The sequence below is a fragment of the Lampetra planeri genome, chromosome 53 (genome assembly GCF_965212315.1).
Source record: "Lampetra planeri chromosome 53, kcLamPlan1.2.h2, whole genome shotgun sequence".
Lineage (NCBI taxonomy): Eukaryota > Metazoa > Chordata > Hyperoartia > Petromyzontiformes > Petromyzontidae > Lampetra > Lampetra planeri.
In genome coordinates, this window is record NC_136159.1 from 6,078,349 (window position 1) to 6,105,332 (window position 26,984).

General features: G+C 49.2%; 1 long non-coding RNA gene across 3 annotated transcripts in view; it reads right to left on the minus strand.

Moving 5' to 3' along the window:
* LOC144734895 (uncharacterized) overlaps nt 1-26,460 on the minus strand; it is a 142,028-nt gene extending 115,568 nt beyond the window's left edge. For 2 of the 3 annotated variants that reach the window (XR_013588560.1, XR_013588563.1), the window contains exon 1: nt 8,504-8,583. This is a non-coding gene — a long non-coding RNA (uncharacterized LOC144734895). Of the gene's footprint in view, nt 1-8,503; nt 8,584-25,206 lie in introns of those variants that run through there. The other variant, XR_013588561.1, reaches the window with a different exon arrangement.
* Nucleotides 26,461-26,984: the final 524 nt, after the last annotated feature.

Sequence of the window (26,984 nt, forward strand, 5' to 3'; positions counted from 1 at the left end):
ATTGACGAACGCGTGGACCTTGTGTCACCGTGTCCAGCGTCGAAGGTTTAAATACACGAAGAGACGTCCGCCAACACCGAAGCGTGTTTAGAAAAACAGCGCGCGAAGATTTTCGCACGCAATGAATGGTCCGCATCGCGAGGCGTGAGTGACCGCGTCACCACGTGCTGCCACGTGGCGGCGGGGGTCACGTGGGTGTTTCTATTTTACCCGTGAGCCCTCGCGTCGATGCGTATCATTGATTGTTTCAATACCTATGCTCGATCAAGTATACAGTATTACGATTTTGCATTGATTAGCGGGGGGGCGGGGGGGGGGTCCCAGGTCGTAGACCGGTTCAGACACGCGTGCCGTCGGTCGCGATCGAGGAATCGAACTCGCATAGATACCCCCGCAGGGATGGTTCGGGACGAGAGCACGCTGCGCTAACCGCTGCGCCACCGCTCCCGCCCCATTTTGGATAGCGCGGAGCCGGACAGCCCCCGAAGGCGAGAGACGAGGGGGGGGGGTGTGAGTTGTCGAATCGATTAATGAAACATTTTATTACCAATAAGTGTTCCACACCGACACACAACCAAGTCGTTGCAGAAACGCGTACCGTAAAAGTAAAACCGATAATATAAAGTGAACGCATTTTGATTAATAATAAATTAATTAATGCGCATTCAATATTTTAAAGCCTATTATATTTTATCATCGTCCAATTAATACTTTATTATATGTTAAAACCAGTGCATAGCCACACCAGGATTTAGTCTGCATTATCCAGACACACAATGACCAAGTCACATTGGTGCATCGGCCACATCGGTAGCCAGACACACCAAGGCCAAGCCTCGCCACTACGTAGCCACCCCCAGGATCCGGACACCCCAGTAAACAACCACAACAGAACGTATCCACACCAGTAGCTCGACACTGCAGGGGGCACGATCCAGAGGTGGGACAAAGTCATTGTTATGCAAGTCCAAGTCGAGTCGCAAGTCATCAAATTCATGACTCGAGTCTGACTCGAGTCCAAGTCACATGACTCGAGTCCACATCTCATAGGTGGGACAAAGTCATTGTTATGCAAGTCCAAGTCGAGTCGCAAGTCATCAAATTCATGACTCGAGTCTGACTCGAGTCCAAGTCACATGACTCGAGTCCACACCTCTGGCACGATCACAACAACACCGGAACACAATCCTCATCCACACACAGCGTCGAGCAAGGCAAACAATGCGAATACTCCAACATACACAGCGCCCACTAGGGCCCATTGGCGTAAATAAAAGGGACACCTGCAAAACGCACAACACCCTGCAACAAACGGCGCCAATCACAGTAATACAAGACACCCAGGAAGGCACAGGACCCAGACTCTGCACGGTGCCAAGCAAAGCACTCAGATCCTGCATGGGCCAGAAATGCACTGTGTAGAGAGGACACGTGACCTTCTGACGCATAGACACCGCGCATTACCATGCACAGCGCCTAGCAAGGCATGTAACACACAACAACATCACTCAGTGTACAGAGCACACGTGGATAGAGCACTTAGCAAGGCATGTAACACACAACAACATCACTCAGTGTACAGAGCACACGTGGATACAGTGCCTAGCAAGGCATGTAACACACAGCCCATCACTCCGTGGACAGAGCTCACGTGGGTAGAGCGTCTAGCAAGGCATGTAACACACAACCCATCACTCCGTGGACAGAGCTCACGTGGGTAGAGCGTCTAGCAAGGCATGTAACACACAGCCCATCACTCCGTGGACAGAGCTCACGTGGGTAGAGCGTCTAGCAAGGCATGTAACACACAACCCATCACTCCGTGGACAGAGCTCACGTGGGTAGAGCGTCTAGCAAGGCATGTAACACACAGCCCATCACTCCGTGTACAGAGCTCACGTGGGTAGAGCGCCTAGCAAGGCTTGTAACACACAACCCATCACTCCGTGGACAGAGCTCACGTGGGTAGAGCGTCTAGCAAGGCTTGTAACACACAGCCCATCACTCCGTGGACAGAGCTCACGTGGGTAGAGCGCCTAGCAAGGCTTGTAACACACAACCCATCACTCCGTGGACAGAGCACACGTGGGTAGAGCGTCTAGCAAGGCTTGTAACACACAGCCCATCACTCCGTGGACAGAGCTCACGTGGGTAGAGCGCCTAGCAAGGCTTGTAACACACAACCCATCACTCCGTGGACAGAGCTCACGTGAACACAGAAATACATCGATTTAAATATGCACATCATCTAGCAAGGCACACTATCCAGAATACAGACCACACGTGAACACAGGAATACATCAATGTATGCATACACAGCACCCAGCAAGGGATAGCAGCCATAACCCATCAATCGGTATACAGAACACACAGTAACGTAAAAATGCAAAGACATTAATAATTTAGCAAGATACATAGCACCTAGCAAGGCATAGTTACACCATTAGGTATAATACACAGCATACCAAATAAACAAGACCACACAAAGCATCCAGTGCTAGACACAGCACCCAAGCAAGACACAGTATCCACAACAGATTACACAGGTTGCAGGATGCACAGAAACACAGCAATACGTTGACTTAACTGAACATAGCGCCTAGCAAGGCACAGCAAACCACAGGACAACTCTTGAGGATATAGAACACACCGCGACATAGAAGCAACAATACAGCGGTACCAATAATAACACAGCACTCAGCAAGGCTGCGGGGCCTAGCGGTAGCGCATTTGCGAGCTTTTTACCAAGATTCACGGTTCGAATCCAGCGGCTGCCCTGGTTATTCCTGCGGTGTGAACTGTAGCAATACTACGACACATTTAGAAACGTGTATGTAGATTATTTTGCTGCTATTAATTTTCACGCGATAATCTACTTTGTTGAGCTATCGTTTGTGATGGCCAGGTTGCTTCTGAAAAAGAAGTTAATACATCAGTGGGATTTCGATGTAAAGCTTTCGTGACTGCAGGGATTCATCTTCTTGGTTCTTTCGGTAAAGTCACGTAGAAGGGAAGTAATAAAATAATAAAAATAAAACATAATAAAATTTCGATTTAAAGCTTTCGTGACTGCAGGGATTCATCTTCTTGGTTCTTTTGGTAAAGTCACGTAGAAGGGAAGTAATAAAATAATAAAAATAAAACATAATAAAATAATTCTCACGACGTTTCGGCCACAACGCAAGCAGCCGTCTTCAGGTGGAGAACAGGTCCGTCAGTGGGGTTTACTTGATAAGATAAAAATATATATCTAGTTCAGTTTTATTTGTATTTTTTAAAAATAATTTATTTATCTTTCCTATACTTTGCACTCTCGTATTTTTTTTACTGTTTGCTGCTGTCACGTTCTGACCCGCCCCTACTGGAGATCTGTGATGAAGAGCTTTACAGCTCTTCGGATTCCTCCAGCGTAAATACAGATTCTGACGATTCCGCTCCACTCAGAGTGAAAGTTAAAGATGCCCCCTACATCTTGCAGGCCGTAAACCACAGGGCGACGTCACAGCGGGGGCACAGCGCCTAGCAAGGCCCCAATAGCCGTGACAAGACACACAGAGGCACAATACCGTGCGTATCCCATATATAACCGCGGCGAGTGAATGAACACACGGCACCTGGCAAGGCACAGGTGGCAAGTGTACGGAACACATATTCTCATCAAGAACTATATCAACACAACCGACAATAACACCGCCTTACAACGTAAACATAACTGGGCGACGTTTCGGGCAACGACCCTACTCCATAGCACACTGGAGCACACGCAAAATGTTTTACAACGGACACGAAATCGGCGTAAGCAGCACACGGAAGCGCAGCGGCACACAGCGAGCATCACATACAGCGCCTAGCAAGGCACAATGCCCGTGACGCAATTGTCTACGTACACAATACGTAGTTTACACGGCGTTCAGAATCACACATACACCCACAAGGTATTATGAAAGAGTTTCATACCACCCACGTTGTGGTTATTACACAGCGCTTAGCAAGGCACATGACACCTCAGTGCTTATAGTGGTAGGAACCTCTTGGTTACACCAGCCCACAGGGGATTATTGTGTCCGTCCGTCCGTCGTGCAGGGAGGGGCTGGGTGGGGAGGGTGGGGCTGGGTGGGGAGGGGAGGGTGGCGAGGGGCTGGGTGGGGAGAGGAGGGGCTGGTCACCCCGTGGTGCCCTTATAAAACTCAACGTTTAACCTACTCACGCCGGCTTGTGCCCGCTCTCACAGTCAGGCAATATTTGCGGAATACACCACGCCGCCGTTGACCCTGGCCATTGACAAAGCAACCCAACGTTCCTACCAGCTCCCTCCGCAGCAAGAATGTGTTTGGACTCGCTCGCAAACCGCTGTTGGAGCCCGTGGCGACACCACCACGGGGAGGAGAGTCGAGCCACGGAGGATGTAATGAACGAGAAAGGAACGGAAGAGGGGGGGAAGAAGTGGGGAATGGGAGGAAGAGTTTAAAGAAGGAGTGGAGGAACGGTAGCACAGTGCCAGTGGAGACTAGGAGAGGGAGTAAGGAGAGCCTGCCTCAGGGTCTCGACGCTGCTGCACGCAGCTGTGTGTGTTCTCATAGGGGGCGGGGCGAGGGGAGGTGCTCAGAGTGGGAGGGGCGGGCACTCACGGAAGTCACGTGATTTGTACGCAGCACCTCGCAAAGTACAAGAGCCACAACAAAACAGGACACTTAGAGAACACAACACAATAGAGAACACGCAACGACACACAACAGCAACAACAACAACATCAACAACGTCGCGCACGTCTATACCGGTTCGCCGCACGTCGTGTCATTCGTAGACCGCACTCTACAGACCCAAAGGCACGCCTGCCACATGAGCACAGCATACACAGCATACAGAAATTACACAGGGCCGGTTACACAAAATGCCCAGTATTGTGCACAGTACCTAGCACAGTTCAGAGTGACCGTAACACGTAACACCCTGCTGCATACAGAACACACAGGGACAACACTATTCAGAAATACTCTTTGGATCTTTCGGTAAAGTCACGTAGGTAAAAAATAAAAATGAAAAATAATGGAATAAATAAATAAATAAAACTCATTTATTTCTATTTTTTATGTTTATTTTTATTTGTTACCTACGTGACTTTACCGAAAGAACCAAAGAGTATGGATCCTTGCAGTCACGAAAACCTCAAATCTAGAACTGTTCAGAAAGACACGTGACCAACAAGGCAGAGCATCTTACACATTACAATGAATGCTCAGCATCCAGCAAGGCACAGTGCCCATAACACACGACACTCAGCATACGGAATAAAGTACAGAGAAACAAAATTCAGAAACACACAAGACCCTACATAACACCATACACAACAGAGCACAATGCACAGTGCCTAGCAACGCTCACAATACATCACCAGACACTTATACACAGCACCTAGCAAGGTATAATAACCACCATATCACCCCCAGTGTACAAGAACAGAATCAGAGTACAGTACGTAGAGTCAAGTACACACAGCGCCTAGCAAGGGGCATGATCCGTCATACCAAGGCCGTAGCCATGGAGTCAACATTGGGGGGGGACCAAATATTCCAGGGGGTCTGGGGGTCCCAACCCAGGGAAATATTTAAATTTGAAAACTAATTTCCTGCCTAAAATATTGAAAAATTCACCAACACGTGGGTTGGACTTTTAATTTATTTTTTTACAATAATGTCTAATAGTGTATTGTATTACATTGCTCTGTTTTTAATTTTTTTTACCATTTCTTGTTTCATTGTATGTAATGATTGAGATTAGCGATTACTAAAGTACAACCATAATCATATAAACATCAATCTATGCATTGATTTATATGAAGACAAGTCCAGATATTGTGGCGAAGGCTTAGCAAATTGTTGTTTTTAGTTACATAGCATAGCAATTATTATGACTTTTTAAAAAAAATTTATAGCAATATATTGGTGGGGACATTGAGCATATTTGAATATTGGGGGGGGGGGGGGATGTGTCTCCCCCCCCCCCCCAATATATTATAATTAAGGCCTTGCGTCATACAGAGCACTCGGCGTAGCATGGTGCAACACAAATATCGTAAAACCACAGGGCCCATAGAGAACACCGCAGTCAGCAACTCGTACACAGCGCCCAGAGAGGTCAACCCAGACCCCGCAACAGGACACGCAGAGACGTCGTCGTTACGTAGGCTGAACTACACACAGCGCCTAGCAAGGCACACGCCTTGTGACAATCGGCATACAGAACACGCAGGTAACAACAACAACGCTGCCATTTGGACCAACCAACCCATAGCACCCAGAACAACATTACAGCACCACATGCACCAGCCAACGTCACCCAGAACAGCATTGTTGTACTGCCCGATAAACAACCACCGTCCTGGGCCACATTGGAAAGACCTTTGAGACGAGGTCGTGTCTGTATGTTGAACTTCTTTCGCACCGTACGCAGCCAACCGTGCCAACATCGTGCCGCCCAGTGGAGATCACAACACGTAGCAGGAAGAACATTGTGCCACTCTACACAGCAACCTGGACACCACCTCGCCACCCAGGACCAACCAATGCCAACCAGCATTGCACCACCCAGCAAGCACATGGTGTAGTACGCACAGTACACTCATCCCCGTCTCGGTGTAGCGCTCTGTACCACCAAGGACACACAGTTTAGCACCCAGAACCACACTGTATCACGCATAACCAACGCAGCACAACATCGCATTACTCCGTTCACTTCCATCACGTTGTACATCATCTTATAGCACCCAGACAAACAAAGCAGCAACAACAACAACGCACCACCACCACCACCACCTTACACGACTCGGCACGGAGCAGCAGCTCCATCATCAACATCTCTATAGCCACCACCAACACCAACACCACCACCAACACCACCAACACTACCACAACCAACACCACAACCACCACCAACACACCACCACAACTACACCACCAACAACACCAACGCCACCACCACCTACACCACCACCACCTACACGGCCAACACCACCACCAACAACACCACCACAACCACTACCAACACCACCACCACATCCACCACCACCAACATCACCAACACCACCAACATCACCAACACCACCACAACCACCACCACCACCAACTATACCACCAACAACACTAACGCCACCACCATCACCTACACCACCTACACCACCAACACCACCAACACCACCTACACCACCAACACCACCACCAACAACACCAACACCACCAACACCACCAACACCACCACCACCAACACCACCAACACCACCACCACCAACATCACCAACAACACCAACAACACCAACATCACCACCACCACCACCAACATCACCACCACCACCACCACCACCAACAACAACACCAACACCACCACCACCAACAACACCACAACCACCAACACCACCACCACAACCACCACCAACACCACAACCACCAACACCACCAACAACACCACCACCAACACCACCACCAACACCACCACAACCTCCAACACCACAACCTCCAACACCACAACCTCCAACACCACAACCACCAACACCACCAACCCCACAACCACCACCAACACCACCACCAACACCACCACCAACACCACAACAACCAACACCACCACCAACAACCCCACCACCACCAACACCACCACCACAACCACCAACACAAACACACACCGCCACGGCGCGCGAATAACAGCGGCACACCCACGGGATGGGATCCGCGCACACAACAGCTGATGATGTTCATACTTACCGCCTCTCGGGGGGGGGGGCTTAGGGGTGGGGGGAGGGGTGGGGGGTGAAGGGTGGGGGGTGAAGGGGTGGGGGGCTTTTGGCATCTGTGAGGATCGAGGCCTCGAATATATTATAACAAAAAACACTCATCACCACAGAATGCGCTCTCAATTCCTCGCTGAGTGGTTGTTGACCAGGCCGGAATATTTACATCGGCACCATCATCATCATCGGCACCATCATCATCACCATCATCATCGGCGGCGGCACCATCATCAAACACAGCAGCAGCAATAGCGGCAAATCATCATCGGCATCATCATCATCCTCGTCGGTATCATCATTACGGCATGTTTGTGTCTCACTGCACAAATATGCGGACAGTATTATCACCTAATTACGCGTGCGTTATGTGTGTGTGTATACGCGCGCGCGTGTACACATGCACACGCGCACACACAACACACACGCGCGCGCGCGCGCACACACACAGTGCATGCGCACATGGCCACACAATAGTCCGACGCGCACGCGTTCGTCAGCACATGATCGCACGTACGTGCAATTAAATAAATAACCATCCCCCCCGTCTCCACTACGATAATAGCGGCAAGCATTTAGCCGTTCCGAGCGCTAAGCCTGCAAGGGAATATGCAGCGATATTAGCAGTAGCAGCAGCAACAGTAGTAGCAGCAGCAGCAGTAGCGATATCCGTACTCTTTAAGTGTAACGTTGAACATGATGGTAGCGCGCAAAACGACCAGTCCCGACCTCGCCTGGCCTGGCCCGACGCGAGATCCTCCGTCCGCCATGCAAATCCGGCACAAACATCAAGTTCAAATGAGAGCGAGGGAGGGGGGAGAGGAGGAGGAGGAGGCGGATGGGGGGGGGGGGCAAGGAGGAGGAGGAGGGAGGAGAGTGGGCGAATGATGGAGAGACGGATGGATCCTTGTGGTGACTGGATGACTTAGAGGGAGGGAGGTGTACGAGTGCGATTGTCTGTCTGTGTGCGTGTCTGTTTGTCTGTGTGCGTGTCTGTCTTTCTGTCTGTCTGTGTGCGTGTCTATCTTTCTGTTTGTCTTTGTGCGTGTCTGTCTTTCTGTTTGTATGTGTGCGTGTCTGTCTTTCTGTTTGTCTGTGTGTGTTTGTCTTTTTGTTTGTCTGTGTGCGTGTCTGTCTTTCTGTTTGTCTGTGTGCGTGTCTGTCTTTCTGTTTGTCTGTGTGCGTGTCTGTCTTTCTGTTTGTCTGTGTGCGTGTCTGTTTGTCTGTGTGCGTGTCTGTCTTTCTGTTTGTCTGTGTGCGTGTCTGTCTTTCTGTTTGTCTGTGTGCGTGTCTGTCTTTCTGTTTGTCTGTGTGCGTGTCTGTCCTTCTGTTTGTCTTTGTGCGTGTCTGTCTTTCTGTTTGTCTGTGTGTGTCTGTCTTTCTGTTTGTGGAGTCTGTCTTTCTGTTTGTCTGTGTGTGTGGTGTCTGCATGGTCCGGCGTGGTGCTGGATAACCATTCCCATCGTGTACCGTGTCGGCCTTCATAGGTGCTCGCTAACACCACTTGCTCCAACATTCTGTTAAGGCTATATGGGGGATCATCTGTCTGTGTGTGTGTCTGTCTTTCTGTTTGTCTGTGTGTGGTGTCTGCATGGTCCGGCGTGGTGCTGGATAACCAACCCCATCTTGTGCCGTGTCGACCTTGATAGGTGCTCGCTAACACCATTTGCTCGAACGAATCTGTTCAGGCTATACGGGGGATCATCGCCTTTGTGTCTGCAAGTTCAAAGCGCACCTAGCCTGGCACGAGCGCTGCTGCGACGTCATTGCGAATGAAGGCTGGTGCTCGTGCTTGCTGTCGATGATGATGAGTATCAACACCACGGGGGTTTTAAGGCCTTGTGTGTGTGTGTGTGCTGTTGATCATCTGTGCCTCGATGCGTCGTGTAAAGCATTAGCTCTGGTGAGACAAAGGCGGCAGGGTGTACGTGTCAAAGGACACCAACGACCCCCCCCCCCCCCGTGTAACCTTCAACAAACTGTAGGGGCAAGTGCTGTTAGCGATCACCTATGAAGGCCGGCACGGCACACGAGGGGGGTGGGGGTGTGTGGGGGGTGGCCAGCACCACGCCCGGCCGTGGTGGCGATGTTTTGCGCACCCCACATTTGAGGCTGGGTCCATCCTAAGCGGAGGCCCAGGACCGTTTCCGATGAATCGTCACCGGTGTTGATCCGTGAGCGGGAATCGAACCCGGGTGGTCCCGGGTTCGTAGCGCGGCGTAGAGCGCTGACCGCTGAGACCGCCTCGCTCCCCACAAAGGACATCCGCCAGGGACGCGCACCTCCACGGGATTATCCAGGTTGGAATACTTTAATAGATTAAAGATGGGGGGGTTGGATGGGTTTCTCATGGACACATGAGGGTGGACTTCTTGGGTTTTGGGGAGACGCGCGCGTGTGTGTGCGTGCGTGCGTGTGTGCGTGTGTGCGCGTGTGCGCGTGTGTGGGGGGGGGGCACGGGCTCAAGTGATGTAAATTATTCGACAGCAGCTCTGGTGCATGGCACCGCTCTCTGTACAACACCACGGACACAGGTTCGACACCCGCTCACGGCTAACATCGGGGCGGTCGGTGACGTCAGAACCGGTTTCGGGGGGATCCCGCCAGAGATCGAGTCCACGTGCAATCAGCGAGTGGCCCTGGCGCGGTTTGCAAACGTCAGCGCTGGAGAGACAAAGGCGGTCGAGTGTACGTGATGGCCGGCGCACCATCCCTCCACGTGCGCTGTGACGGCCCTTTCGATAGGCGCTTGCTAACAGCACTTGGCTCCCAACTGCAGGCTATACCGGGGGGAGGTGGGGCTTTGTCTTTGTGTGTGCGAGATCTTTTTGACGTGTCCCGTGTCTCGTGTTCGATAATGTCTCGACGTCTCATCGCAACGAGGCCGTCAACACGCAAAGATTCTCCCCGTGCAGCCTTACACGCTACATTGGGGGCAGGTGCGATTAGCGAGCACCTATTAACGCGTGAGACACACGCGCATAGGCGTACACACACACACACACGGACACGTGTTCTAGACGTGTCGACTCAAACAACAACAACAAAAGACAAAGATCCCCCGTATAGCTTTAACAAACTGTCGAGGGCAAGTGCTGTTGGCGAGCGCCTATGAAGGTTAACAAAGGCAAAGATCCCCCGTGTAGCCTTTTAACAGCACTTGCCCCACGCGCATGCACGGACCCGCACGCGTAGACACGCAAAGACGTTTCCACACGCACAGACACTCGTGTACACAGACACAAGGGCAGACGTAGAGTCACGAAGACACACGGATATGCTTGAACAAAGACAAAGATCCCCCTTATAGCCTAAATAACAGACTGTTGGGGCAAGTGCTGTTAGCGAGCGCCTATGAAGGCCATCACGGCACACGAGGGGGGGGGGGGTGGGGTGGCCAGCACCACGCCCGGCCGCCTTTGTCTCCCCTAGCGGCGATGTTTATATACACGTACACACACAAACACGGATAGACACACATGTCACGTGTGCCAGTGAGTTTCAAGAGCACACCCAGGCGTCGTGTTTGTGAGATAAAAGGTTTGCACCGTTAGTTATTCTTCAATAAACGAGTTATAAGAGAGAAAAAATAAAATATTGTTTTTGTAACAACGATCGGGAATAAGAAAGGCTATCACTTGTTCAGTCTCAGTTAAACACAAAAGGTAAAGATCCCCCGTGTAGCCTACACAGACGGCTGGGGCAAGTGCTGTTAGCGAGCGCCTATGAAGGGTCGGAACGGCGTTGGGGCAGTAACCACAGCCGGCCGCCTTTGTCTCCCGAGTTGCGATGTTTACACATCGAACCAGGTCACTCATTTGAGGCCGAGTGGATCTCGGTATAGGCCCAGAAACCAGTTCAGAGATAATCGCCACCGGTGTTGGCGGCCGTGTGCGGGAATCTAACTCAGGTCGCCCCGATGTTCGGAGCGCGTATATATATAAAAGACACAACTATACAACAACACGTGCTTTATGTAAGCATTAAGGACACACACACACACGCATGCGCGCGCGCGTGTACATGCCGCAGACAACGTCACACCAGCCCCGTGCCGATACATCGACATTTGATAGCAGTGTGATCACCGTTCTCTTACGAGGGGGGGGGGACACGTGGCTTAGGAAAGGAACGCATCATCATCATAAAGATCATGAACATTACTCGCTCAGCATTCGAACCCTTCTAGAACGTCGTGATAATTTTACATCGCTCCGGCTCGGATATCTCGCCTTTATGAGAATCAAAAGATAATATCCACAATCTGCACTCCCATAGTTCCAACCCGTTCTAGAGCATCTACGGTAACTGGAATCGCATGCGTCAGCGAGTTAGTTAATTAATGAGTTAATGATGACGTCACCCTGCTGCTGTTCTATATAAGAACGGGAGACACAGCAGAGCCTCACCATTCTGGCGAATTGCCCGATGATGCTGGATGCAATTACCAGCGAAACGTCGTGCTACTCAAATTGTAAATGTTGTGGTTTCACGCTTTAACACACCGGTGGGCTAAAGCAGTGAACTATTTGTCTTTTGTCAACGTGACACTTTTTTGCTGATTGGCCGTGTCGGGTGGTGGAGGGTTACGACACATTTATAAATAACGCGATCTAAACCCAAAACGTTGATTATGAATAATATTGTTCGCGAAAGCCTACGTGTTAAACTGAGTTAGTTATTCACTAACCGGCGACTTTAACTACGCGCTAAATGCGCGTTCAATTTGCGTTGCAGATATCACTCTGGCGTACGGCATAAACGTAAAATTATTACATCGTCAAATCCCCACAAGGCTTATGGAGAGAGAGAGAGAGATACCGCAGAGCTGAGGACCATCGGTGAGTGGACTTGAGGGTGCTCAGGGCCAAGTCACGGCAGGGTCGGGTGGTGATTGGTGACGGCTGGTCGAGAGCAAGCACGGATCGGCAGCCAAAGAATGGAGCGAAAAAACTAAAAACCCGAACCCGAGAGAACGCCTCCAACCCCGCGGATGGAGGAGACGGGAAGCGGCTCGCGTGGAGGAGAACAACTGGATCGTTCGACGGGTAACAAACAAAAAGTCTTCTTCATCCAGCGGTGGATAGATCATCAATCTCAAACGAGCAACGGGAACGAGCTTTTGCCGGCGATGCTACGCAACTCGCTGGGCGGGAATTCCACGTTGGCACGACGGGAGCCAGTCGTGTCCAGTACAGGACAAACCGCTGACGACTTTCTAGCAACGTATTACGAGTTTAGCGGCCCTTCGGCGATGATGGGTTGAGTCAACTCCCCCCCCCCCTACCCAGCCACGCACCCCCTCCCGCTACCCCCAAATCATGATATGAACTTTGACTTCTGTGACTCGGACGGTCACGATATTTAATAATTTTACAGCGGTTGTACTCAAAGTTCAAGGTGTTAATGCACGCGGTTACACACGGTGCCACCCAGAAATGGCGCCCTTCGTGAGTTGTTGTTGTGTGTGTGTGTCCCCGCTTCGATGAGACACGAAAAGAATCAACATCGGGGGGAGGAGGGGGGGGCATTGATTGCTTTCTAAAGACTCCATCGTCACACTCGTTCGATAAACACCCCAAAGTAAACTTTTAATTACGAGAAAATAATCATGATAATCGCCGACTGGGATAAGCGGCCGTCGAAAAGCATGAATGCAAACTTGAGGAACATGTTTTAAACGTTAAAACTTGTTTGTAAAGGTCTCTCCGCCTCTTCAATCATAACGGGTCTCGAATGTGAATATTGTTTATTTTGTATGTTGTTGTAAGAATATAGACTCGAATGTGTGAACCAAATATCGGCTCTCGTTCCCTTCTAGAGCATGATTATAGTTTGCTAAAATAAAGTAACCGTCTAGCCCCCCTATGGAATGGAACGTATCATTATAATGAAGATAACGCGCTCTGCAGTCTAATCCTTCGTTATAATTTTACATCACTCCGCTCGGATGTCTCGCCTTTATGGAACCGCGGCAGAATATCCGTAAACCACTCGCATATTTCCAACCCCTTCTAGAGCATCTAACTAGAATCGCACAAGCTAGTGAGTCAGTTATTCACTAACCCGGGTCTTTACCCACGTGTTACATGTGCGTTCAATTTACGTTGCAGATTTTACTCTGGCGTACGGCACAAACAAACGATAATTAATTACAGGCACTTCAGATTAGAGCACACCATTTACCTGGCCACCCGAGTTCGAATCCAGGTCACGGCTAACATCAGTGTCGAGTGATAGCTGCATCAGAAATGCCTCCCCGCGCTCCCTTCTCCATCAAAATCTTCACCTTTTCCCCCCAAACCAAACCGGCACTGGACCAGCGCGGTGAAGTATGGTCAACGACCCCGCCCGTAACCGTGTCGGCTAACTGTCGATTGAATTTAGTGGCTTTTATTTTATTTTAAGCACTTGCTTAAAGTGTGTCTACACCGTCGTCACCATTATTCTTACAAGCACTTGAATTGGCCCATGCAATCCAATGTGGCTCAGGCCTTTCTCTCGACTCTCTCTCTCGAGACTCGGTGATGCTCTGACGGGTGATGGTGTGTTGGTGGCCTAGTGCACGATGGGTTGGTAGCTAGCAACGAGATCACAGAATGGTTCGCGGTTTCCGTCTTTTAATTTCTGTTCAGCGGCCCGCCCTGGTTATTCCTGTGGTGTGCAATCCCACGTTTTAAAAGCCGCCTCCTCGCCCCGTGTAGCCTTAACAGACTGTTGGGGCAAGGGCCGCTAAAAAGTAGCACCCTATGAAGGCCGGAACGCTACACGAAGGGAAGGGTGGAACAACACCACGCTCGACCGTCTTTGTCTCCCCACCCCCCGAGTGGCGATGCTTACACACCTCACCAGGTACTCATTTGAGTCCGAGTCGACCTAGGGGTAGGCCCACGGCGCGGTTTAAAAAATCGTCACGTGGTATCGGCCGTGAGCGGGATTCGTAGCGCAGCGCGCTCACCACTACGCCACCGCTCCCCACATGTGTGTGTTCACACACGGAGAGCAGCAACAATAATCGCCCCCTACTGTCAGACGAATACCCCCAGGGGTCAATCACCTCTTTTTGCAATCGAGACTCAATCCCGGTCCCCCTTCGCCATCTCGCCACACGGTTACACAAATTGAAACCTCCTCTTCTTGGTTCTTTCGGTAAAGTCACGTAGAAGGGAAATAATAAAATAATAAAAATAAAACATGACAAAATAATTCTCACGACGTTTCGGCCACAACGCAAGCAGCCGTCCTCAGGTTCTTCACCTGAGGACGGCTGCTTGCGTTGTGGCCGAAACGTCGTCAGGTTCTTCACCTGAGGACGGCTGCTTGCGTTGTGGCCGAAACGTCGTGAGAATTATTTTATTATGTTTTATTTTTATTATTTTATTATTTCCCTTCTACGTGACTTTACCGAAAGAACCAAGAAGATGAATCCCCGCAGTCACGAAAGCTTTAAATCGAAATTGAAAACTCTTACGTTGTGATGTTCCGCGTGCCACGCAACTCACAACGCGCACCACAAATCGAGTGCACACAATTTGATACTGTTTACGTACAGATGTGTATATATATAAAGTCGAACAGGGTCTGTACTGCGTAGAATTCATGGTGTAACCGGCCACGCAATGCTGATGAAAACCCACCCCAAGTGGAACACGCTTTCGAGGCTTATATCGTTCAATTTACAAACGGCATCATGAAACATTCATCTTCATCATCATAGATAGAGAACTCGACTAATTATATTGTACAACATAGTTAAAGTAATTATTGTACAGTCTCTTTGGCAATCTATACTGCTGGATGTCATGAAGGGGGGGGGGGTTGTTAGACCATACTTCACCACGCTGGTCAAGTGTGGGTTGGTATTGGTTTGGGGGAGGCCCTTAAGGTTGGTTCAGCCGTGGTCTGGAATTAAACTTTGGTTGCCCGGTTCATAAATGCGCTAACCACCGCCACCACACTACTCCACAACCCAAAAAAATATACGAGCATAGCTTTCAAACGTGCCTCGTTATGTGTATATTTAGTAAGGAATTATTTATATCATATAAAAAATAAAGCAAATATGTTAATGTATCAGCAATCACGAGATACCCAAATCTGAGACAACACTGCTTTGTAAACACATCACACACGTATCACGCAACACACACGTACGTGTAGACACTACATAAAATACTGTGAAAATATGTTTTGTAAAACAGGTGAAACCAAATATATTTGACGTTTCAGGCAATTTGCCTATTTCAGAAACAATGTAAGAGAGCAGGATGAATATTTCTATTTACAGTTCGTGGACTTCTCTCCATCTATCTATTCGAGATGTTGACTACCTTGCCTGGTATGCAGGAGGTCGTTGGTTCTATTCAGACCCTGACGCCTGCTGCTGTATATTTAGAGTTTGCGTGTCTCTCTCCCCGTGGTCGCGTGGATTTTTCTGCGGGTCCTCCGTTTTTTTTCCCCCCCTCCACATTTAGAATCAACATCACGCGTTTAGACTATTTGGCTGCTGATATAAATGTCCACGTGATGATGGTGATGATGATCGGCCACTTCCGTTGACCTATCATTCGTGATAGCCCAGTCGCTTCTGAGAAAGAGTCACACAGCTCATTGGGCCTTACCTGCTAAAATACAATTAAAAAGTTTAGTTTATTCCGTTCCTACCACAGTCTCATTTACCCTCGAGTGACGACGGAAATTATACCCCCCCAATGAAAATTAACCATTTAGTTTGGGGGGGTTTTTTTCGCCAGTAGAGTTATACAGTATATTGTTTCGCTCTTTATGGGCTTTAGCGTCGTACTCCTCGAGGCGCGCCGATTTTACCGATGGGGAGGGAGGGCGATGGGTGAGGGGGGTCGCAAAATTCGGGGCGTGGAGACTCGAGAGGGGAGTTGACCAAACTTTAGCCTCAACTCCTTGCCGCGAGATATATTGTTGAGTGAGGTCAACAATCAGCCTCTGAACTGTGCCTATTTTAGAGGCGAGCCAAACCTCGAATACTGTACACCGATTTTCGGTTATTTCTAGTGGAAGCAATACGTACCGTAATAAAAAAGCCAGCCCTTCCAGACCTGCATTACATTTAGGCGTATTTTCCACTGTTACGGAGCTAACATTGAATTATTCCATCTATCCCTTCTCGAACAATATCATTAAAATCACAATTGCCGACCTGTATTAGATACGTTTGTAGTCCTAAATGAAAGCCAAGTTGGAGCTCTTGGACATGTAAGCTCAAGACAATTAATATATATGGTCCGAATCGAAATAATATGGAGTGCAGCAACATTAACTCTTTTTTTGTTATAACTGCTTCCTGTGTTAGTTTGTTGCCCTTAGCGCGGTTGGCTACGTACGGTGTGAAAGAAGTTCAACGTACGATCATACAAGAGACATCGAATTAAGTGGAGACAATTGAAACGGTTGTGGATTGAAACTGGGAAGATCATCTCGTGCGATGTTGTCGAGTAAAACATCGCGGACAGAGCTAAAATGAAACTAAGGCAAAGATCATCGACATGGCATTGCAGAAAGAGCACGACTCAAAGAGAGAGAAAGTCCTCAATGGCATTGTAACCACATACGATGTATGTATTAAATATACGAAGTATTAATATTACATATTACAACACGCGAACACATTGTATGCCAAAATAATAGAATTACAAATCTTTGTTTAATCCACTGCTCCAAAAGCCTTCGCCCCATCTCTCACGGTGCCCTGCGAAGTCAAGAGACCCACAGCCTCAACGGAGGAGGACACAGACCGAGCGGGAGAGGGGGACGTGAGGTGGAAATGCTACGGAAGCAAGCGCCGTGGAAGACGAGGAGAGATGAGGACGGAAGAATGGTGGAGGAGGAGGATGAAGGAGGGAACACGATGCCAACGTGTGGCAAGAAGCGTTCGAGATAGATCGAACGACCAGGGCGATGATGGTGGTGACGATGGTGATGATGATGAAGATGGTGATGATCGTGATGGCCGAGATCGCAAGATGCAGAAAGCGACTCGAATCAGCTGACGTTCCCTTTCACACGTGCGGTTCATTGTTTAATAATTTGATCGTGTGATTGTCTGATTGCTTGATTGTCTGATTGTTGAAGAGTCTGATTGTTGGATTGTTTGTCTGATTGTTTGATTGCCTGATTGGAGAGTCTGATCGTTGGAGTGTTTGCCTGTCTGATAGTTTGATTGCCTGATTGTTGGAGGGTCTGATTGTTGGATTGTGTCTGATTACGTTCAACCGTGGGTAAAGTGCGTGACGTCAACGCAATTAATTAATTAAGTAACTAGGGGGAGGGGAGCGGACTGCCCATTTTGCCCCCCTCCACTCCTATTCCCTCCAGAATTTAAAAAAAACGCAACCGATTGCGATTAGCAAAAACCGCGTGCAAATGAATTGGTAGAAATTTCTGTGATTTCGGGGGTTTTTTTTTGGGGGGGGGGGGGGGTCTCTGATTCCCGCCGCAAGATTTATGTCGATGCGTGCGAGATCGAGATCGAGATGAGTAGTGGCGCAGCGGTTAGCGCACTTCGCTACGAGCGAGGCGCACCTGAGTTTGATTCCCGGCACGGCGCAGGAGTGATATTCTCAAAACTCAAAATCGTCTTGCTGCTGCTTGCGTTGGTAGTGGTGCACAGTCAAAAACAACCACACTCAAGGCAATCGTCAATAATAATAACATCACCACCAAAAAACTTGTGTGTGTGGCCTTAAAAGAAAAAAATATATAATAGGCGACGTTTCGGGAGATGGCCCATAATCATGGCACGTGTTCTCGGGCAGTTGATTGAGAAACGTGTTGAGTTTTATTCCATTTATTTGTTAATTGCTATGAGAGCAAGTTTGCTCTGATAATTAGACGCTGCAAAACATTACAACTACATGGCGTACGCTTGGACGTGCGTTTGACGATGGTTAAACTTCTTTGTTTCTGTGAAACTCTGATGCGACGAAAGCTTGTTTCAATTAAATTACATTTTGCAAATTGCTTCCCGATTTGAATAATTGCAAGAGTCTGTGTTTATTCGTCCGATGTACAGTATTCACCTGAAACCACGTTCCTGTCACAAGTGAATTACTATATAAAACACGAAAATATTACAATCTGTTAATCAGCGCTATGATTTTATATTTTATTCTATTGCGGCTAGATCGCTCGTTTCGTTAAATACGACGCGGGACGTTTGAATTTCATAGTCAAGAAGTACGGGGTGGGGGGCGTGGTTACCCGAGCACGTTTGTAATATAACTTGAATAATGTAAAGGTTAATTCTTTTAAGAACGTTAAATATCACTGTTGAATTTCTTAGCGGCAGTTCACTGAGTTCCACGCACTGTACACACAAAGACAAAGATCCCCCGTGTAGCCTTTAACAGACTGTTGGGGCAAGTGCCGTTAACGAAGTAGCACCGATGAAGAAGGCCGGCACGGCACACGGAAGGGAATGTGGTCAGCACCACGCCCGGCCGCCTTTGTCTCCCCAGTGGCGATTGTTTTACAACACCGGGTACTCGTTTGAGGCCGAGTCGACCTAGGGGGAGGCCAGGGACCGGTTCGGATGAATCGTCACCGGCGGATATTACACATTTTCTGGACCAATCACCACCGTGTGAAATACGAGCGGGTCACGTGCTGAGCGAACGGCGATCAAACGTCGTACTCATGACGACGATGCTGCTGATGATGACGCTATTAATGAGAAAATAGAACGGTAATCATCGCAGCGTGGATATTCTACACAAAACACATTTTCTGGACCAATCACCGCCGTGTGAAATACGAGCGGGTCACGTGCTGAGCGAAGGGCGATCTCAGCGTTGGCGACGGACGGTTTGGCTCGAAGCAGCGGCAGCCTTGCCCGCGCGTCGATCCCCATTCACTCGTCAACTTCTTCCCTTTGCGCCTGATCGTTCAACGATGATGATGATGATTGTGACGGTGACGATAACGACGACGACGATGATGGTGGTGGTGATGAATCGCAACCGCCCCCAACCCCCCCCCCAATGTGGAAAAAATTACGGGAATAATTTTTTTTTACAATAAGCCTAACTTTTAGGCCTACGTGTTGGCTCGACTGGAGTGATCTCGAACGCTGTTTATTCTGAGAATCGCTTCCGTCGTTTCGATGTTATCCTAATCACTTACGTTAATTATCCACCACAACGCCCCGTAAATCATTCTAACAGCTGCCAGGAGAAGTGCTGTTAGCGAGCACCTATTAAGAAGGCTGGAACGGCACACACGAGGAAGTGTTGACGTGCCAACACCGTGCCCGGCCGCATTTGTCTCGCCAGTAGTCAAGTTCCCACACTCAAACAAACAAATAAAGGCTGAGTCGACCTAGGGGAGGCCCAGGACTCGGCTTGTTGGGTGTTCGAGCGTAGTGCGTCAACTACCAGGCTACCGCTGCCCAAGAATCACCACCCCCTAAACTCACTGGCGATAAATGTCAAGGGCTCATTGCAGATCCACGCATACATTATACAAATGTGAAATTATATCTTTGTGCTTGGGGGGTAAATGTCACGTTTTATAATGGGACCAAAGTGAAATGTTGGGGTTAATCGTCGTCCATACGGTCGTTGTAATGTAAATTTTGCCCTTACGCAACGTTTACAGGTAAAAATGTTCATCACACATTGTGAGAATTTTGTCGGGGATAATATCAGAGCTGATAAAAAAATAAACCCCGTAAAATGTTTAATTATGATGCACACAGCAAGTGATTTTGTATCCTGTATCTCCGTGTACACACGGACCAACACACACATTTAAATTATTGATAAACCTATGAATTAATTGTTTTGACTGCAACATCAAATGCAGCATACATCCATAATCTACGTGTTAAGTTATTACATTATTAATTACGTTGCTTCGAACAATTAATATGCATTTGTGAAATATAATTTCCAAGCAAAATTATACATTTTAGATTATTTAGTTTCAACCGATAGAAAGTCGCTCTATATTTTGTATTCGCACAAAAGGTGCGTGAGAGATGAATACAATGTAGTCAGTAACATAGATGCTGTCTACACCACCGGTAGAAACCGTCAAACTATATCGATTGTGACACTCTTGTGCATGGGAATATTAGGCCTGTACAGTGTATATAGCTTATATATACTACAGCATTCAATTCAGCAACATCACAACACAAACTACGCAGTAATTAAACGTTACACATAAATACCATTAAGCTAATCTGTCGCTGTACATAAAAAAACAACGTTTATACATTCTTCCTGAAAAAGGTTCGTCGGCCGAAACGACGGTATCGCATTTTTCTCCCTCTTATTGATAATTATCAAATATAAAATAATGTTCTGTACAGCACACACACGCACACAGATACATCTCCCCTCCCATGGCATAGCCCATAACACACGGTGGGTCAAGAGCTGTTCGCGAACATCTATTAAGGGCCGGCACACTGAGCACGTGGAGTGACTGTGGCTCAGACAATCCATGCCCCTTCCGTCTTTGTCTCCCCCACGACTGATTGATGATCGCACACAGACACACAGACACGCACACGCGTACAGTGTTCACTTATAATAATAAACTAGCCAGCTATTGAATATCGTTCACGCAGACTCACAATATTCAGGATCTTAATACCACCACCCCCTCCTATTCTAGCCCAGTAATTCTCACGTTGTACTTATTGCAATAACAAAGACCCAATCTATAGGCCCTAGGTGCATAAAGCCTCGTAGCAAGCGCTGTTAGCGAGCACCTATTAAATGACCAACGCCCCGAGTGGCGTGGACAGGACCGCGCACTCACGACCGCCTTTGTCTTCCCACTGCTGATTTTTGTGTGCGTGTGTTTGTTTTGAAGATCGATCTATATAGAGCGCACCTTGGGTACTGAGTTAAGGTTGAGTAGACCTAAATGGGGGGGGGGGGGGGGGGTGGGACCGGACTGGTTTTAAAGATCAGTCGACACTGGAAATATTCCTCTCGGCAGGGGGATCGAACTCAAAAGATGGCCGAGATCGTAGCGCTGTGCGTCAACCACTGCGCCACCGCTCCCCACCACCACCACACACACACGACACACACACGAACCGACGATGTCATCATCATCATCATCACGATCATCATCATCACTATGATAATGATTAGTAATCGTGTTAAATATTGCATGTGGACGAGGTTGTATGACGTGTAGTTTTGACTATGCTGTACAACTCTCCGCTGTAGCTGCTGACGCAAGTTGGATACCAGGATAGGGCTGTTATATAATGCAAATGCGTGTACAGTTATATAAATGAGACCTTAATGTTTAGTATATGTTAGCGTGAGGTGAGTATACAGCCGACTTTATTACACACGCTGGAGGCAATGCACATGGCTGTGTGTATAGCATAAGGTTGTTACATGACAAAGACAAAGCTCTCCATATAGCCTCAACAGACTTTTGGGGCAAGTGCTGTGAGCGAGGAGCACCTATGAAGGCCGGCACGGCACACGAGAAGGGTGGCTGGGCAACACCACGACCGGCCGCCTTTGTCTCCCCAGTGGCGATGTTTACACACCGCACCAGGTACTCGTTTGAGGCTGAGTCGACCTAGGGGAGGCCCAGGACCGGTTCAGATAATCATCACCGGTGTTGGGTGGCCGTGAGCGGGAATCGAACTCGGGTGGCCGGGTTCGTAACGCAGCGTGGCGCTAACCGCTCCACCACCGCTCCCCATATACACAGACCTTTGCTGTACACACATGCTATACAGAATTCGCCTCGTGTGTGTGTATACGTGCATATACACAAAGACACGTGCAAACACACAGAGGCGTGTGCGTGTACGGTGCAACAGCAGGCTTATAGTTTAGACCATTAAAATAACTGTTGTTGCCCATGCCCATTGATACATCCCAGCATAAACACATGCATACAAAATACGTACATATATGTGCACACGTACGTACACACATATCCTCTGTGATATAGTGCACATAGGCTGCTGTACATACAAGCATGCACACGTACTGTACACGCATTACGTACTGTACTTATACTTGCATACACAAAGCCTGCACATGCAAAGACAAAAGACACCCGTGTAGCCCTTCCAGGCATTCGGGGCAAGTGCAGTTAGCTAGCATCATTGCGGCTCAGCATAGGCATACATACATACACATATACAAACACAACACATAGCACATGCATGCATGTATATATAAGTACACACATGTGGGTACACATGTAATGCAAGAACACGTACATGCGCACACACGAACACACGTCTATGCAGTGTATATTTACACATACTGAGCTGAGACTATACACACGCACACACACAAACACTCCGTAAGTACACTGTGAATGACAGGGATTTCAACCATTATTATATCAATGAACAATACTAAATAGATAGGCAGACATTACATACTCCCTTCCAATATCCACACAGGCTGATGTTTTTTATATATTTTTTTTATAATCTCATGCTGATGTTTTTATTTTTTATACACTCATCGCTTCAATCGAAGATTTCAAGGTTAAGATGTGGGGTTTTTTTCCCTGTCTCGTCCGTGACCGGGAGTCGAACTCAGGTCACGGGTGATTCCAACCACTCACTCACATCCCAATGTGCCAGCATGACCCTATTGTCCACGAGTTTCGAGACACGGCGATGCTTTTCTGCCGTAAGCCAAGGGCATTACAATGATGATGATTGTAAGCCCCATCCACCACAACCACATTGCCCTCCGAAGTAATATCACGTATACATAACAACAACAAAGCCAAAGGGGTCCCGTGTAGCCTTCAACGAACGGAATTGCTGGGGCAAGTGCCGTTGTTCTCGAGAGCGCGGCGACTCGAGGCCGGAAACACGTGGCGCGTGCGGCAAATAGTATCAGTACTGGGGATACAAAGGTGGCCGTGCGTTGTCTAGGCCACGCCAACTATTATCTCCGTGCTGGCATTCAACAATGTTATAGGGAGAGATATATACACACGCACAAAGACAAAGGTCCCCCGTATAGCCTGGGCAGATTGTGGGGGGCAAGTGCTGTTAGCGTGCACCTATGAAGGCCGGCCACACACACACAGCACCGACAATCATCATTTGAACGCGGTTACGTTTGGTCAAGGAACCTCCGCCGATGTAGGAAGGCACTCATCCAGCAGTGGGTTGACACAATAGGGGGCTGTGTTTGTCCACGTGTACGATCATTACGATGCCATCATTATGTCACGCAGTGTGTATATGTGAGCGTGTGTGCATGGGTGTGTATGCACACGCGTGTGTGTGTGTTTGTAGGTCGACTGTAGGGAGCGGTGGTGCAGCGGTTAGCGCGCTGCGCTACGAACCCGGTGACCCGAGTTCGATTCCCGCTCACGGCCACCAACAACGGTGACGATTATCTGAACCGGTACCGGGACTCCGCTAGGTCGACCCAGCCTCAAATGACTAACCTGGCGCGATGTGTGAAAATCGCCACTAGGGAGACAAAGGCGGCCGGGCGTGATTCCGGCCACCCACCCCATCGTGTGCCGTGCTGGGTTTCATAGGAACTAGCTCACAGCACTTGCCCCGACAGTCTGTTCAGGCTATACGGGGGATCTTTGTATTTATCTGTGTGTACACGCGTTCGTGCGTGTGTGTGTACGTGTGTGGATGTATGTCTGCACATGTATGTGCACGTTTGTGTGTAGGTGCTCGCTAACAGCACTTGCCCCAACAGTCTGTTGAGGCTATATACACGGGGATCTTTGTCTTTGTACGTAGGTAGGTGCTCGCGAACAGCACTTGTCTGTAGAATAAGAGAGGCTATACGGTAGGGGGGGACCTTTATATTTTGTATGTACTCGCGTACAAAGTAGATGTGCGTGTGTGAAAGGTGCTCGCTAACAGCACTTGCCCCTACAGTCTGTTAAGGCTATATGGGGGATCTTTGTTAGTGTGTGCATGTGTGAGTGTGCGATTGTGACTGTGTGGATGTGTGTGTATGTGGATGTGTGTGCGTGTGTGGATGTGTGTGTGTGTGTGTGAATTTGTTTGTTGGTGTGTGCATGTGTGAATGTGTTTGTTGGTGTGTGCATGTGTGTGCATGTGTGAGTGTGCGATTGTGACTGTGTGTGCGTGTGTGGATGTGTGTGCGCGCGTGTGGATGTGTGTGTGCACGTGTGGATGTGTGTGTGCACGTGGATGTGTGTGTGGATGCGAGTGTGTATGATGTGTGTGCACGTGTGGGTGTGTGTGTGGATGTGTGCGTGTGTGGGATGTGTGTGCACGTGTGTGGGATGTGTGTGTGGATGTGTGTGGATGATGTGTGTGCACGTGTGGGTGCGTGTGTGGATGTGTGTGTGTATGATGTGTGTGTGTGTATGATGTGTGTGCATGTGTGGGTGTGTGTGTGCATGTGTGGGTGTGTGTGTGGATGTTGTGCGACCCGCACACTTACTGTGTGCCAGGAGACGGAGTGAGAGTTGATGCGGTGGAGAGACTGCGAACTGTGGGCAGCAAAGCGGAGACGTCTTTCCTTCCTCCTCGACGAATTAATAAATCCAATCTCTCTGCGTTAGGGTCGTACGATATCTTGAGACGTCTTGCGAAACTTTCGGGCGCATCTCCACAGGCACCACTGGACAATCATCCATTCTCGTATCTCGGCCGCACGAGTTGACTTCCAATACTTGTGTAGTAACTCGTACCATGATGATAATGATGATCACCACCGGCACCACGGTGCCGATGTATTGTGATGAAGTTGATAACAGAAAGGTTGTAAGAAATCAAACAATAAAAAAATATATGCTTGTTCCCTTTAACAACAACAAAAATGCGTGCTAACATAAAATTATAACAAAAATAAGCAGAAAGTAGCAATAATGGTTATGATGATCATGGCGAGATTAGCCGCATCTCCTTGTCGCTGATTTCTCTTCAGATGACATTCCACTCTTATGTAGCGCATTCATTGACTCCGACACTACCATCATCATCATCATCGAAGGTGTTTCAACATAGTCATCAGCACCATCAGCTGCGGCGAATCACCATCAGCAGCAGTAGTAGTCAGCAGCATCGCCAACGGCATCGCGTCTTCTTCATCGCCAGCACCACCATCATCATCACCATCACCATATTCACCATCACCGGCATCATCGTCAACATCGCGCCACCGTCGTCTCTTCACGCAGCATGCTTGGCCGCGTCTCCACCATCACTCGGCATTCTGACATTTCATCAGCAAGGCAGCAGTAGCAGCAGCAACAATTAATGGAATGTAATCAGGAGCTTTCAGGACGCTTCGCTCATGTGGTCGCGACCGCGTTCCCAACCTCTCCACTTTGCCGCTCTCCCCGTGTTCTCTCGCCACGCGGTCTCCTCCTGCACATCATCATCCTCCTCCTCCTCCCACCTCCTCCTCCTCCTCGTCCTTCCCTTCATGCTGCGGCTGCCCTTCTTCTCCGTGAACCGCTCCCAACATCGCTCAGCACCCCACCCCCCCTCCTCCAGCATGTTCCAACCAAGGGGTGCCATCAGATGTCCACCCCCCCCCCACTCACTCCACCCCGTGAGTCATCCCAGGGTTGCGTTCGTTCCTTCTTATTCTTCTTTGGGAGCGCGAGAGATGCGAGCAGGACAGAGGAGATGAACGAACGAACGAGAGAGACAGAGAGAATATACATGAGCGGTAACATCCAGACAACCGCTCACTCACCCGTTCGCTGCACCAACTCACCAAACTCAATCTGCTCGACCAAACTCGCCCCGCGCTCTCTCTCTCTCCCCCCCTCTCTCTCTCACCACTCTCACGCCACTCTCACACCACTCTCACACCCACCACCACCCCCCCCCCCCCCGGCTAACCCCACACCACCCCACACATACGTGCCCTGAAACTCAAGGCGCGGCGACGTTAGAGACTACAGCGGCTTGCGGCAGCAGGAGCAGCAGGAGCAAGGGAACAGCCCCCCCCCCCGTCGTCGACTCTTTTGTTGCGGCCTCGGAGGCGGGAATCCGGGGGCCAGCAAAACATTCGGCGAGCCCAGCGGGAAGAGCGAATGCGGCCGGCCTCGGAGAGAGAGAGAGAGAGTCGCCCCCCCCCCAGACCCCCCCCCCCGACTCCCACGTGGTGGTGGTGGGGGAGGTCGTGGGAGAGCGACAGGGAAGAGAGTGAAGGGGAGAGGGAGGAGAGAGGGAGGGGAGTGCGGCTGGCATTACGCGCTAACTACG